At 35.9% G+C, this 15,615-nt stretch overlaps 1 protein-coding gene across 1 annotated transcript in view; it reads left to right on the top strand.

Annotated features, from left to right (window-relative positions):
* Positions 1–15,615, top strand: part of GABRA6 (gamma-aminobutyric acid type A receptor alpha6 subunit) — a 110,121-nt gene that overhangs the window by 63,907 nt on the left and 30,599 nt on the right. The gene's annotated exons all lie outside the window — the stretch shown is intronic.

Genomic DNA, 15,615 nt, shown 5'->3' on the forward strand with positions numbered 1-15,615 from the left:
GAACATGGAACACAGTACATGGTTTGCATTAAAGAAGGTATAAGCTGTCCCTCCTTAATGAATTCCTGAACAAAACCCACAGTTCTAGAAAAGCTTTTATACTTCCATCATACATTTCTCAGCTGTTGAAGACCAGCTTTTGTGTATCATACTATGAATAGTTGCTTTTTGAATACTGGTTGATCATTTTAATCTTTTGTTGTCTTCCATATTTACCCAAGTGAGAATCTGTAACATCATATAGAAAGAAATAATCCATCATACCTTAAGTCATTGTCCTTTCAAAGGAAAGCCTCATTTTAAGGCTCCTGCTCAGTCAGTAGATATGTAATTCTAATTTTAAAGGCATGGATTTCCTTTCCTTAGGAAAATATATTCCATACTTCAGAGACCAATATCCATGGACTTCATAGCCCTTTCATATGTAGTTTTTGTATCTGGCTAGGGCCAGCTGAGGTAAGTTGTAATATTTGGCACGAATTCTTGAAATACAATAGAATTCTAAACACAGTTTTGATGCACATGAAGTTTTCTGGCCTTGAAACCAAGGCTCTATTGGCGAGTATGTCAAGAAACAATTATACATTAAGACAATCTGCATTTCAGTTGGTTATATAACATCCATCTTACGTGATTGTTGAAATAAAAATAAACTGCAGAATTCAGCATAAAACAATTATAGACCAGTATAATTTTCTTCATATCACAACCATCTTTATATCATTGTTAATGAATTTGGATCCAAATTAACAAATTTGTATATAATGAATGCACATCAAAACTTCAGTTTGATCATAGTTCAGGTAGAAGAAATTATATAAATAGTAGCCTGATCATTCTCTTGAAATAAATAGTAATATTTTCAGACTACTCCAATTTAAAAAAAAAAAAAAAATCAGGATCAAGCCTCATAATGAGCAAAAGTTACTCATGTAACCATGTTCAGATAAAAGTAAAAATAAGCTGGGAAGCTCAAGCAAGAGTTGAGTCAAATAACTGGCTGGATTCACACACAGTTGACTGAACAGCTGTATACATGGTTTCTGCTCAGATAAAAATATTTTAGTAAAATATGGCACAAAGTAAAGGCTGGGCATAAAGATACTTTTCTTGAATAATACACTACACTTGGTGAAATTTGGCTTCTGGTGTACCATGAAAAAGAAAACCTCAAGAGCAGCAGCTGCCCTGCTAGGAATTTCTAGTGCCTCCAGAACATGTGATCAGCAATAATCATGCAGAATAGTCATGTAAATCTCAACTGGCCCAATGAGCTAAGGATGTCAAACCCTACTTTCTTCACTTACAAAAAAGGATTTCAGCATATTGTGGATAAAGAAGATTTCCAGCTGTGGAAATACATAATGGCCATAAAAGGTAAAGTAACTTTTAGAAGGGTATGAAAAATACTACACATTTTATTAAGGCAATTTTAAAGCACTAATGCCTCTACTTGTAGGAAATTTACCAGCGGAATTCCACAAGATCTGCTGCTGTGATCATAACTGAACTGTTAAACTTTGTAGACTGCTATTACATTTTTGTGAATGCTTTAATAAGTGCATATTACTACTGATACAATTAATTAGTGCTATGAACAAAAAAACCCAAATTAATAAAAATTTATGCCTTAATACTCATCATCAATATATTTAATTTCTATTGTTACTCTCCAAAACCTTATGCCTATAAATTATAGGGTAGAGGAATTTGAAAATAGGATTACTAACAATATTTTCAAGAAAAAAAGATCTGATTCTTCTGCATGTTATTTGAATTGGTTATTGCAGTCATTTAATATGATGCATAACAAAAATTTAGCTGAGTGGTAAAGTAGTCTTGAAGTCTAGGTAACAACACGTGTTGTTGCAAGCAACTGTGTAATATAGCCTCCTCCCAGTAGATGGGGATAGGAAAACAAATGAAACTGATGCATAGCAATCAACTTCTGTTCAAATGTTGTTGAACTTTCATTGTTTTGTTAAGTATTGCCATTTGTTAAAACTATCGCAAAACCTACCAAGATCAGCGTTTTCTTTCACTAATGCTGTTTCTAAGAATACTTTCTCTCCCTCAGGTACTGGGACTCCATTCAGTAGGAGTACTTTTGAAATCTCATTGTGATAGAGCACTGTGGGCTAAAGGTTTATTGCTCCTCTGTCATTATTACACCCCATTCCGCTCCTTTCCCGTTTTTATCTACAATTTCACATTCTCCGTTATACTCTGTGACACAGACTATTATTATTTCCTGTTGTTCACAAACAGTGTCAAATGCTGATTATGTAGTTGTATTGCTTTCTGTCATTTCAGCTAACTTGGGCAGACTGGCAGCAGCAATATGCACGAGGTAGATCGGAGCGGGTGAGAGGGAAGGTTAAGTTTCACTTAGTAAGTACTCTTTCACAGTGAGAGTTTCACTGATGAGAGGACTAATCTTTGATGCAGTACAAGACAACTGAACTCAAATCACACTTCCTCCCACTTTCTAGATACATTTTGTGTTGTACATTGAGAAGATTTGGATTGTTTCTTTACTTTCTGGTGAACAGTATTAATGCACTAGCATGAAGAAAACAGATACAAACTGCAAGAATGGGAATTCCAGCTAGATACTGTAATAAAATCTCACAGGAAAATAGGTCAAACATTGGAACAGACTACCCAGAAAGGCTGTGAAACTCCATCCTTGTAAACACTCAAAACTGATGCGGATTTAGATTTAAGCAAATTGATTAGACTTTGGAGCTGGATTCAATCTCTGAGCAGGGTGCTAGAAGAGATGATCTCCAGAGGTCCCTTCCAACTTAAATTATTTTATGATTTCATTAAAGTACATTGCTCCTTTTCTTATCTTGGATATACCAAAAGAAAAATCATAATCATATCATGAAATTACCAAAAGGAAAAAGGAAAGTGACTTAGTATTTTTTAAATTTTTTAGGACATAATTGGAAATAAGCAGAAGAGGACCAAGGTCTGAAGATATCTTACTTACAGATAGATTATTTAGAACTAATATTTTTGTCTGTTGATAAAATGCTACTTGTCAGACAGTGATAACAGGAATTACTTGGTAGTCTTTGGTGGCTGAAACTGACAGACATGCAGCAGTACTCCCACAGGAAGAATTTTGGACTGGAATTTAGCTGTTAAAGCTGCCATTGATTTAAAAAATACATTATCGAGGAAAGCTGGCAATTCCCATGGGGTATGTGATTAATAATTTTCAAAGCTTCAGTAGATAAATGTTACCCCGTCAGTAAAGGCTGTCATGCAGTAACACTAACAAGATCGAATTGTACTAGGCACTGTAGAAACTAAGATTATCAACAGACTTCTCAAACTAAATAATCTAAATTATTAAAACAAACACATAAGAGAAAGGAAGGATGAGGAAGACAGTATCATCATTACTCTTGATTAGGAAAAGGCAAAGGTTATTTTGCAATGGATTTTGACATTTGAATTTGTGATGGACAGCAAAATACAGAAACACAGACATTCTCTGCAAAACTTCCACTTTATTGCAGGATTCAGAGAGGGCTTTCCTGATTTGTGGATAATAGAAGCTCAGATAATAAGGCATGGCAAGTGTCCACCCTCTCCAGAGCTGCTGTTGGAAGGACAGAAGCCCAAAGGCTTAAATTGTGCTCCTCTATTTAACAGACAGCGTGACTGCTGAGGACCTGGGTCAGAAAAACTCCACAAAGCTACAGACATTCCTCATAGGGAGAATCAGGACGTTCTCTGCAGCTCGAGACAAAACATACGACTTCCCTCAGCACATTTATTTTGACAGACAGATTTCAATATGAAATTCTATTATCATCATAATTTTTCCTTCATCACAGGTGTGGGCTTTTATAGAAAGTTGTACACAGAAACAAATGTTAGTAAGAGCTGGGCCTTTATGAGACTATGCCATCTTCTTGTCAGCTGTAGCCTTCTCATAAGACAAGGTTTATATATGCTGCTTCTTCTCTCTCACATATCAGTATTCTTGCATTTATGTGATCTTAAACATATCATTAGACTTGTACACATGAGTAAGGACGCTACTAATAATTTAGGATTTTGGGGTAGCTAAGATAAACCAGAAGTAGCTGAGGCTTCAGAGATGTAAAATGATGAGTCTTCAGAGAGCCACTGTGTTTAGCTGGCATATGTACATGTACAGAACTCACTGGACACAAAGAAAGCTGGCAAAAGTTAAGTCAGGTAATCTAAAATTACTGCTGCAGCATTTTTTCAAACACTATTTTTAAAGCAAAGGCTACCTGGGAAAAACTTTAGAGTTTGGTGACAGAGAATTCTATTCACTTAAGCTCTGGGTAACAATTACACAAAAAATAAGCACAGTAATACACTGTAGAAAGAGTGGAATTGCCTTCTCTGTTGAAAATATATATTTGGCAGAAGCTGTTGTTTATCCAATGTAGCTCCCATATATGTCAGCACAAACAACATTACAGTCTCACCAGTTCATAAATTATATGCAAGAGTTTTCATCCACCGATTGCCAGTTTCATCACTGATCTTGGGGCATTTCAAAGGGAATCAGCATCCTTCTTCCCATATACTCAAGCACTCAGAATTTAGAAAGCTTAATTTGTTGGGACCTTAAGGCCACTATGACCCAACACACTGATTAAACTGAGAAGAATAGCATCTGTATTTGCATAGAGAAATCATGTGTAAGATTCAGTTAGAAGTACCAATACTGTCAGAAAGGGCTGACATGTCTAAATGGAACTAATGTGCTTACAAAATAATATAAGCATTATGAAAGATTTTTTTAAATGGCATGAATGCTTTTGTGAGAAGTGGAGAAAGGGTAGCTATAAAAGTTGGGAAAAACAAAATTACAGCAAATTATAGCAAAGGATAAAAAGAAGTAGTGTATTCACAGAAGCCTGCATGCAGAAAGGAGGACACTGATCCAGAAATAATTATATTGGGAAATAGGATAAAGAGGATAAAAATAGCTGCCATTAAACTGTTATTTTTTCCTCCAGTTGTCCTGTAACATAATGTTTTTTGTCCACTGCCTAAACTATTTTGTCTCATACATTAACATGTATTAATATATATATGAAGAGATGGCAGAGCTGATTATATATATATCCATAGAAATATATATTCTTAAAGATATTACTATATATAAGAACTAATAAACATAAAGCTGAGAAAATAGTGGAGGAAATGCAAACCTTTCAGGTGAACCAATTATACACTTTCAGATGCATTTAATTTTAAGTTACTAAGTTATTTCACTATTAAATTTGAATGAGGCTGTGGAAAGTAAATTACCAATGGTGAGGTGGAACAAGTTGAATGTATAGGGAACAGACAGGCACCATCCCATGAATCTGTAGCTTTTATAGCAAGTATTCTAATAAATCTGCTAATCTACAGCCTCACTTGATTGGCAAATACAATGTCCATGCTTATGCTACAGCCACTCCCTATACAAAATTAACACTGTGCAGCCTTTGGATAAAAAGCACATGGGGTTTTTTTGCTGTAGTTGCAAGTAGACATACCCATTATATTTATCTGTTTGTGACATAATGCAACTGCTGACTTAATACTTTCTTTCACCAAGGCTCAAAGCAGCAGCCCAACTCTCAGTCACTGTACCTCAGGTCTAGAGCTTTTCTGCATAGAAGAGTCCACTGCCATCTCTTCACGTTCAGCAAAACCAAGAATTCTGTATTATATCTCTCCCTCTGTAAGTCTATACATAAAACTAATGTTTAAAATCAGATTTCATAATCCTTGCCCATGTTTATTTGCAAGAGTTCTGATGATTATAATAGAAGATGGGAGAGTTCACTAAGTAATACGAACAGGGCTGGAATATTTGTTTGGAACATCATCTATAGATGAAGAACTATTAAATATTCACTTCAATCCAGCTCTTCACACTGTGTTTATTTATGTATCTTTCTATTTCAAGACTGAAAGGAACAATTTTTCATTAAGATAGAAGTGTTAGCAACTTGAGAAAGCCTCTGAGTATTATAATAGAATTATTCTAGAATATATTTCATTCTTTCACCACATATCATGTCAAAGAACATCTGGCAAGTATTTGAAGCAAACAATTTCTCCATTTTCTCTCTCTCTGTGTCTTTCATTTCAGCCCCTGCCAGATCCCCTTTCTAGTAAAGGCTATAAATATCTAGAAAGCACTTATTCTAATTAGTGTTTCTGTATTTTAAAACCAGTGATAAATTACTGATTCCAAGATGCTCATCTGAGAAGTATGATTGTGTATACTGTAAAAATACTAGTAAAGAATAGTATATACAGTACCATAAATCTCTGAAGATAGAAGCAAATCTACAATAAATTGCAAATTTGAATGCTGTTGCAAAAGAGGGGCAGATGATTCAAAATTCTTGAGACAAACAGCAAACGATTAAAATATTAATAGCTTATATGGCTTTTCTGTGAAATACATCATAAATTATTTTAGATTAAATATTTAGCAAATACATGAGTAAGCTAATAATCTTTTTGATTAACATAATTTTCTATATAAATAATTCTGCATGGATTTTTTAGATAAACCTGCATCTTTAAATTATCATCTTATTCAGGATTTCATCAGAAGAGGTTACTTAATATAGTTATTGAAAATATTTCTGGTGTGGATCCCCCCCCCCCCCTTACTTTTTATACTAGGAGAGAGTTCAAAACCAGATATAAATGTATGTCCTAAAACTGCATTATATTAGGCTTCATCTGAAGCCTTCAAATACATGAGTCAATGGATTGAGCTAGCTAGCTTCTGTTTGCAATAAGGCATTTAGGGACAATCATTATATCAGTGTATGGAAAGTAACTAAAAATTTTGTGTTCTCTAGGAGGCCTACCAACATTTGTTAGAAAAGAAATAAATGCAGCACCTTGGACATAAAAATATGGTGATTTAACTGCAACATAAGAAAGGGCATATAGATTTTTGCAGTACAAGCAATTAATAGTTTGGTGCATTCATTTGATAGTCTAAAGTGTCTGCAAACAAGTAAGCAAAATATTTGAGTATAAAATACCTCAAAGATTTACAAAGACAGACTACATTTTTCAAGGTATTTGGAAGGTTAATCTTTTACAGTACTGTAACTTTGATGATACTCCAGTATAAGATTGATGTAAAATACCATTTCAATACTATTATGATTAATATGCAGGTTAAGTGAATACAAAGGTCAAGGGAGAGAAGAAGCTGTAGCTCCACAGGTGAAATCTGTCATAACTGTAATTTGTATTTTTCTTAATATGTTGGGAAAGTTGAGAATAAAACATTTTTTTAATTCTTTTTACAAATACAGAGCATTTAACATACATCTTACCAGTTTCCATAATGCAACCATATAATCTTTCCTAATAACTTCAAGCAACTGTTGAGAATTAATCTAATTAAGGAACATTTAGCCGGCTTAACTCTATCTAAGCAGTCAACAAGAGGGAAAATTTCACATGTCAGAAGGGGTGTTTTATGCAAGCATACAGTAATCTCCAACATGGGAGGTAAAAGAAATTTCAGTATTGTGAAACAAAGGAAAATAAGGAGAAACCTGCAAGGATTATCAAATAATCCACAAGTAACAATTTGAGAAATCTTCCTTCTTCCCCCCACCCCTCTTTTTTTTTTTCCTGGGAAGGAGTGCGGAAGGAGGGGAAAGACTGACTGTTATAAATAAATTAAAATTATTTGCAGCACTAAAAGTGACAATTAAAAATTTTCATTTCATATGTTTATCTTAATAGAGTTCTTGTAAATGGTGTTCTGTAGTATGCAATATTTAAAAGATGGTTTAACTTGTGACTGCCAAACAACTTACATGAGGTGTCTGCTTTCTGTTTACCTGAGTAGGCAACTAACAGCATGTTCTTAAATGTACAAAGATACAAGTGCATGACTTTGGAACTCATGCATTTAAATTATGTATTTCAATTATATAAAACTTTCTGAGAGAACGTATAAAACAGAGACAAATATAGATGAATTAATTTTACTAAAGTGCTTAGGTGAGTATCTACAGGAAAGTGACATAAATCCAATTGCTGATCACAGTCAAGGAGTGTGAGCTAGAGGGGATAATACTGATTATCAGTGTATTCCACAGTTATTCCAGAGTGAAATATTAATGTGTTCAGTGTAATAAAATATATGTTTAAAGCATTCTGGATCTAACATGTATTCATCCTATTCAGAGCTACTGCAATAAATGAACACTTCTACATTAGTTTGTTAGCTAACATACCCCCCAAACAACAGAGAACTATAGGATCCTGAGAGAAAAATACAGATTCTCTAGACATGTAAGAAGTCATGCAGGCAATACAGCGGTTTAAGTGACTGAGTAGGAGGCAAACAAGCTCGCTCTCACTCCCCCCTTTGTTGTATTTCATTCTTGTGTAAAAGCAACCCCCCTCAAAGATTAAATAGGAAGTTCATTATTTCACCTTCCTTCAGGTCTAAATCGAGTTGAAGGGTTTTAATCATACTTTTGGAAGAAAAATCAAGTGTAGAGATAGCCAATAGCCAACGAGAAGTAAACTTATAAGAAAGTTGCCTTTATCCCAAAATTATGTGAAAACTAAATAAATTAAAATTAATTCTAAATCCCTACAATAAAATATACTTCATTAAGTAACAGATTTATTAAATACACACCTGAAAAGTGGGTTTGTTCCTTTAGGTTAATTTCTAAATGTGTATTCCTAAGGAAACAGGCTCAAGGAGAGAATATTAACCAGCATATTACAATCTCTTGAATCACTTGTCTAACTTTCGTATCTTATGCAGTCTTGCAGATTTTTATCCAGGCAACTTTATCTTTATATCAAAGACAACAATAACATGACTACGCTCTGTCTGTAAATCTTTGATAGCTTACCATCTACATGACTGAACAGAAACCCATTTATCTACCACCACACAACTAATAGAAGGCCAGCACAGATTTACTGAGCTTTTTTTCACTGTGCATTTGGGATTAGCATTCTTTCGAGGCAACATAGAAAAGGACTGACCTCCAAAAAAGCAGAAATTTTGAGACTTAAGAATCTGTGTTCACCAATTCTTGAAAGGTGGAGCATGATGTCAGGCTAGAAACCATCCCTCTCCTGCCAATCAGTTCCTGTTCACTGTAAGGACAGAACTCCCACCATCATTACTGTTATATAATGACAGGGATGACTATGAGTTAACACCGCTGAATTCACTAAACTTCACACCAATTCAGGTGCAGTGAACCTGCAGTTGCCAGGGCCTCCTGCCCCAGGTGCTGCTGCTGGAGAAGGGCTTCCTTCTCACCTGGAGCTTGCACCTTACACCTGTGCTGGAAACACACCCAATCGTAGGACCAATGTGTGCTGAGTTGACAGTCACATACAGAGTATATCTAGATTAGGACTGGGACACTTGCCAATGCAGTCAAGATGGCAAAGTTTAAGCAAAATTCAGAAAAACAGAGAATATACAGTGGAACCTGCTTCTTCCTACTATAACCACCTGTCCTGAGACAAAGGATACTATTCTCTTCCTCATGAATTAACACTAAGCTTCATTCTTTAGTGGCTAATGGCTCTGTAAGGATTACCTATACTGAAATAATAATGGATGATTAACACTAAGTACAGTTAACATAGCCTAGTGAATCAGATTTTTGCTTTCCATATAGTATCTCTGAGGTACTAGAGAACATCCTCTTTTAAAACAGGGCTGTCTTCTGAACACACACTACTGAAATAGCATTAAAAAAAATGGGAACCTGACTACATAGATGAGATCATCTGGAGAACCAGCAAGGTTTCAAAAAAGTAAAGCATTCCTTTCCCCTTATTCTCTTACAGAATGATCACTCAGCCATCAGGTCTACTGTTGGTGATGGTGCTTATAAAAAGGTGACTGAAACATGTAGAAGTGCAGGATGACACAGACTGTTAAACAGCATTACTATCACTCCCCGATTCCTTTCCCTCTGCAATAGAGAATAAGAAACAGTTGCTCCCATTAGCTAAGAGCCCTCTTGTCAGTCAATATGGAAAGGTGGCTGGTTGGCAGACGGCAAAAATGCCAACAAAAGAAAAGGTCTTTCAAAAACTGAGGCAAAGGAGAACTACACTGCTTAACCCTTATGTGGTTCCTACCATGTCTGTTTTGTAGTGTTCCACCTCTATACAGCAGAGAAGGAGCCTATGGGCTTTGGTTTGGTTTAGGTTATCTGTACATGGCACATGTATGAGGCATCTAGAGAGAGCCATTGGCTTCCATAGCTTCACATTTCCCAGAAAGCTTTAATCATTATTATGACTGATAGAAATCTCTAAAAACCCAAGAAACCACACAGTACTTGTATCCATTTAAACACTACACAGCCAGTTCCACCTGTACTTTGAAATGTCATTTATATATACCTGCATGGTAGCTGGAACAAACACTCACTGAACAGCAGTCTGTCCCGTATCCTTCAAAAATGTTTAATGAAGAATTTGTTTAATTTGCTGCCCAGTAGATCTGCCAAAAGCAATCTCCCTTCCTTTACTTAAGTGTTTATGCTGGACTGTATATTGAATAATGTCTAAGAATCAACCTGAGATTTCTGTCTGTTTGGCCCTTTGATTTTCCTGGATATAAAAGGAAACTAAATTTCAATCTCCTATGCATACAGGCTTAAATAGTTAAGTATTTAATATGTAAAAATAAGAATGTATAGATGTGTTTGCAGGTGCATAACTCAAATTTGTATGTTTCTATTAGAAAACAGTTTTTTACTGTGGTTGAGCTTTGGACAGGACAATAATGAGTAGGACAAAGGCACCTTTACCAGAGCGTGCTCCCTCAGTTCTGAGAGCTGCTCCGTCCTGTGCCAGCTCCCCGTGTTGCAAGGTACCAATAAGGCAATCTGTGCACAAATGACTCATCCACACTCAATATTACCAGTCACAGGATGAGGTGAGCAGCACAGGTAGCAATATGTGAATACATTCTCCCTGAAGATTTTTGAAGGCAGAGGAAACATACTGAAAGGGCAAACAGAGTAAACACTGTCCTTTGACAGGAAGATAACCATGAAGAAATAGCAATCTGGTATACAAATCATTGAGGCAGAATTGTACAAAGATGAAACTATTTTACCTATATCTCCACTGTATGTCATCTACAAAATTAATTTCTTCACTGAGAAATAAATGGAGCTAGTAAAAACAACCCCAAAACCTTGATATCCATGTTTTTTCCACAAAGTAAGGGTACTTTTAAAAGAAATTTTCCCTTTATCTTCAATTAATTTAGTAATCACATCCACATCATAGAAGTTTATTTCTTCTTATCTAATACATAGATGCTGAGGAAAAAGAAATGGAGAGTGGGACGACGCATCTCTGTCAGGGGCTGAACAAGCTAGCATGTATCAGATTAATTACAAATACCAGACACTTAACTGCAGTCTTGTAGCCTTCGTGCCAAATGTGTCATATTTTAACTTGCTAGTTGCCACATTTTCATTTTCATTTCAAAATTCCTCAGTTTCAAGAAGAAAACAAACACATTTCTCATGGAGTTTTCAGCTGTTGCAAAACTCATCTAATTTTCAGTAATAGTATTCCCAAATGAATCAGAAATATCATCTTTCATTCACAGTGCTAATGATATCCTACAAGGTGACAAAATTAGCAGCTGGAAAGTGTAATCTTGCCACCACACTTCTCAATGTGCCATTCACATCTTCCAAGCTGTTGTCCAGTTCATGCCACTTTCTCAACAAATTTCCAAATAGTTTGTTTGCTTAAATGCCCAAAGCATATGTTGCTGACAAGCCTTTTATAAGATAAACATTTTCATTATTCTCACAAGAGCTTTGTCTCCCAAAAAACTTCTCATCTCCGTGACTGCTATTCCTTTATAAATCTTTCTCAGATCACTTATAAAATTATGATTTCCAAATAAATTTCTCAGCTATGTTTATACTCAAGCTGTCATGATAGCCACAGTCTCATTAAAATTTGCTGGTGGTTTGATCTTCTCTAATAAAGGAATTTGTGCATTTGATACTGTGAGCATTTCTCTTCATAATTAGAAAACAAACACAAGAGTACATAACTTCTTGGTTTGAAGAATTTGAAAACTGCTGAGAAAGGGAATATACGATTCACTATTGAAAATTCCAAATCCACAAAAAGAAAATATTAACTGAAAGTTCAAGATTGGATTAAAATATCTACCCCAAGCCTATTTCCACTCATGCAACCATCTAGCTCTGCAATAGACAGTAAAGACTCTTCTACTGCCTTTACCATGCAAAGACTGTTTTTAGCATTTTAGAAGGCAGGCTGCAATATTACAAATGGCTTTGAGATTTTATTTTTTTTTCCTGTCTCTGACTCTTCCCTGCAAATTCCTTACAAAGAATATTATCATGTAATTTTCCTGCAGGGAAATCCCAGACTGAAATTGTATGACTCATTCAAACACTGCAGTTCACTTGCCCAAGTTATCTGCCTTGCCATCAGAGATCCATGCTGCCATGCAAGAATTTCTAGGCTCGACTCAGAATGAGATAATAGGCAACTAAGAGAGTGCAGAGAGTGTTCCGGCTGATGCACATGTATGCTTTCCTCTAGTTTCTTCAACACACAGATTACAGTCAACTAGATCTGCTTTAAACTCTCATTGATTCACTGCTCTTGGACTCACATTCAGGTCCCAACTTGAAATTTGCATTCCTTTATTTACAGCATTCATTAATTAATTTCAACAGTAGCATAACAACAGAGCAAAGCCCAACGCTGTGTAGCAGTACGAAAGCTAGCTCAGAGACTGAAAAGGGAATAGCTGTGTAGCACAGAATTTACACAAGGTAAATGATAATTTAGTGTTTTACTCCTGTAAACTATCGTTTTCAGTCAGCAGGGCAAGCTAGCATCGAGAGGTGTGCTACACTCCTTGCAGTAGCAATACTAAGCTCAGGTAACTGAACAGGCCACCGCTAGACCTCACTTAGCTATTGGCTGGGATTCAACAAAACTGTCCTGTTTGAGGACAAGTGTCATGATCTATATTTTTATTTTGAAGGCAAATACTGGGTTGTTTATCTGTCTGAATTGTCCCTTTAGCTTGCCTTAAGTAAAAAAAGAGAGCACAATCAACTCCTAAAACATTTAAATTCATAGTGTTTCTCTTCTCTGTTTTCTTTCTTTTTTCTCCACAAAGCACCTATTTTTCAGTCTAAGTTATGAAGTAGGCTTCCACGGATAGGCATATATCTAACCCCAGATTTCTTAAACCCTGCACTTACATAGATGCTTTATCTATAAGACCATCACAGATGTCCCAGAACAGATGCTACACTGTAGGTCCAACCTGGTCCAAAAAGTACATATATTAATCTCCTTCAATTTCCAGGGAAAAAAACCCAAATATTCCATTTCTCTGACTCACATCCTAGTCATCTCTTAGCGAATAAGACAGAATGTCTTTTTACACAATAGGAGTCTAATTTGGAACAGGGTGCTATTGAACAAAAGGCAGTTGTAAATTATATGATTAACAGAAAATGTGTTCTTGTCTAATTCACAACAAAGCAAAGTGAAATAAAGGAAATAAGGAGTGGTTGGTGGCCCAATGTAGCACCGGGATTTTAATGCCCAGGAGATGCTTATTAAAAGAAGCTGCTGAAACAAACCTGTTAAAAGAAGACAAATTGGATGTGTGTAATTAAACTAGAGGATGCTGATTGGACAAGGCATGGGCTTAATTTTAAAAAGTTTGCTCCTCTTGCACATTTTGTGAATTAAATTAGAATACTCTTGCTAATATTTTGCCAAGACTTCTTTTTCCTTTCATTCAAAACAAAAAGGACATTATTCCAAGAGGAAACATGAGGTAGACCACAGAACATAGATCTCTTAGCAGGGAATAAAGTGATCCAATGGAGCCAGAAAAAGAAAAAAAATATTTTTAAATGTGTTTACATATTTAATACTAATGAAAGCATGTTTGCAAAAGTGATTATTAGTGGTGTTTATATGCTAAATGCAGCTTTAATGTTTTGTGAAGATTGATGCACACAAAGGCTTCAAATATGTCAGTAAGATCAAACATATTTGAAAATAGGGGTAAGGTTCCAAACTGGTAGGTTTTAAATCAGGACCAGACAGAAAAACATAACCCCCAGAAGGTTCTGATCTGCTGATTTTTCCTTTTTCTACCTAGTAGTTCATACAAGCCTTTGAATTTTCACAGATGCAACGCTATTGTCTGTGAATAAATTCATGCAGATCAATGTATCAACAAAACCACTGAGCTGTACTACCTCATGACAGATTCACAGAGATCACATCTAGGTATATTCATAGAAATTTGGGTTCACAACTGTTCAAAGGCAGAGCCAGAGCTTTGTCTGTGTGCAACCAGTCCACCTATGTGGATTATATGACACTGCTGCCCACGACAACAAGGAAAGGGACTCAGTGACAGAGGATAGCCTATATTTTTAATCACATTCTTATATTCTCTTGGTTTCATAGATCACAGTTTCTCTTAAACACAAAACTTGAGTACTGAACCCCAGTGTTGGACTTAATCAAGTCTTACGGCTGAATGAATACATTGTTCTCCTAGTTTCATGCAGATATACTTTACATTGCTTGATAATTAAATATATTTGCTTAGAAGCTGGTAATACAAATGTGATTTATGCAACAAAATTTTATGAAAACAGTTAATTTGCTTTGGTCTAGTTGTTTGTTCCTGTGTATTACGATGAAGAAAGAAAAGTGACCTGATTGCTTTGTTTACAGTGTAGCTAAGTGATGCAGGTGCTACATCATTCATTGGCTTTATAAGAAGTAATAAGGTCACAGAAATAGTTGGAGCAGCCTTATTTTCCATTAGGGCTGACTACATTAACACACTTACTGAAGGAGGGGACAGTAATGATCCATCAGTACTTACCAGGACAAAATTTGTAAAATGTACAATCTCAGTGGTTTAAAGGAGCTCAGATTTAACAGAAGTCCTAGTAATGCCCTGCTTTAAAGTCCGAGTGAAGTCTGTGTATGTCACCCTCCGAAACAGTTTACTATTGAAAAAAAAATAAAAATCCCCAAACCTGAACCAGAACAAACCTTTACTGTTCAAAGTTCATATGTGAATATGTTTAGATATTCAAGCCCCTTGTACAGTTAGAAAGGATTGATCATGAGGATATTTGTTGAGAAAGGTCAAAAAAAAACAGTAAACCGGAAACTGTAGAGTTTGGGTTTTTTTCCGAAGTTCTAAGGATGCAGAACCTGCATAATAATCTCCCTGTGAACCATAAACACAATAAAAGCTGAGGCCATTTCTAACATAATCTCTATCAGCAAGATGCCAGTGCTTTTCCAGATTTCCTAACGGGTCCCTGCTAATTCCATGCCAAAACTAGCCGTGGATTTCTTCCTTTTAATCTCCCCTAATGCCTTATTCGATTATTGTCACTGCTCCGAGCGCGCACCGTCCCTTCAAACCCTAATTCCCGCCCTGGCGCGGGCAGACGAGGCTGAGCGGCGGTGGCGAATGCGGAGGGCACACCCGGGCACAGGCAGCCCCCACCG

Source organism: Athene cunicularia, assembly GCF_003259725.1.
Source record: "Athene cunicularia isolate RWA chromosome 13 unlocalized genomic scaffold, athCun1 chr13_part1, whole genome shotgun sequence".
Classification (NCBI taxonomy): Eukaryota; Metazoa; Chordata; class Aves; order Strigiformes; family Strigidae; genus Athene; species Athene cunicularia.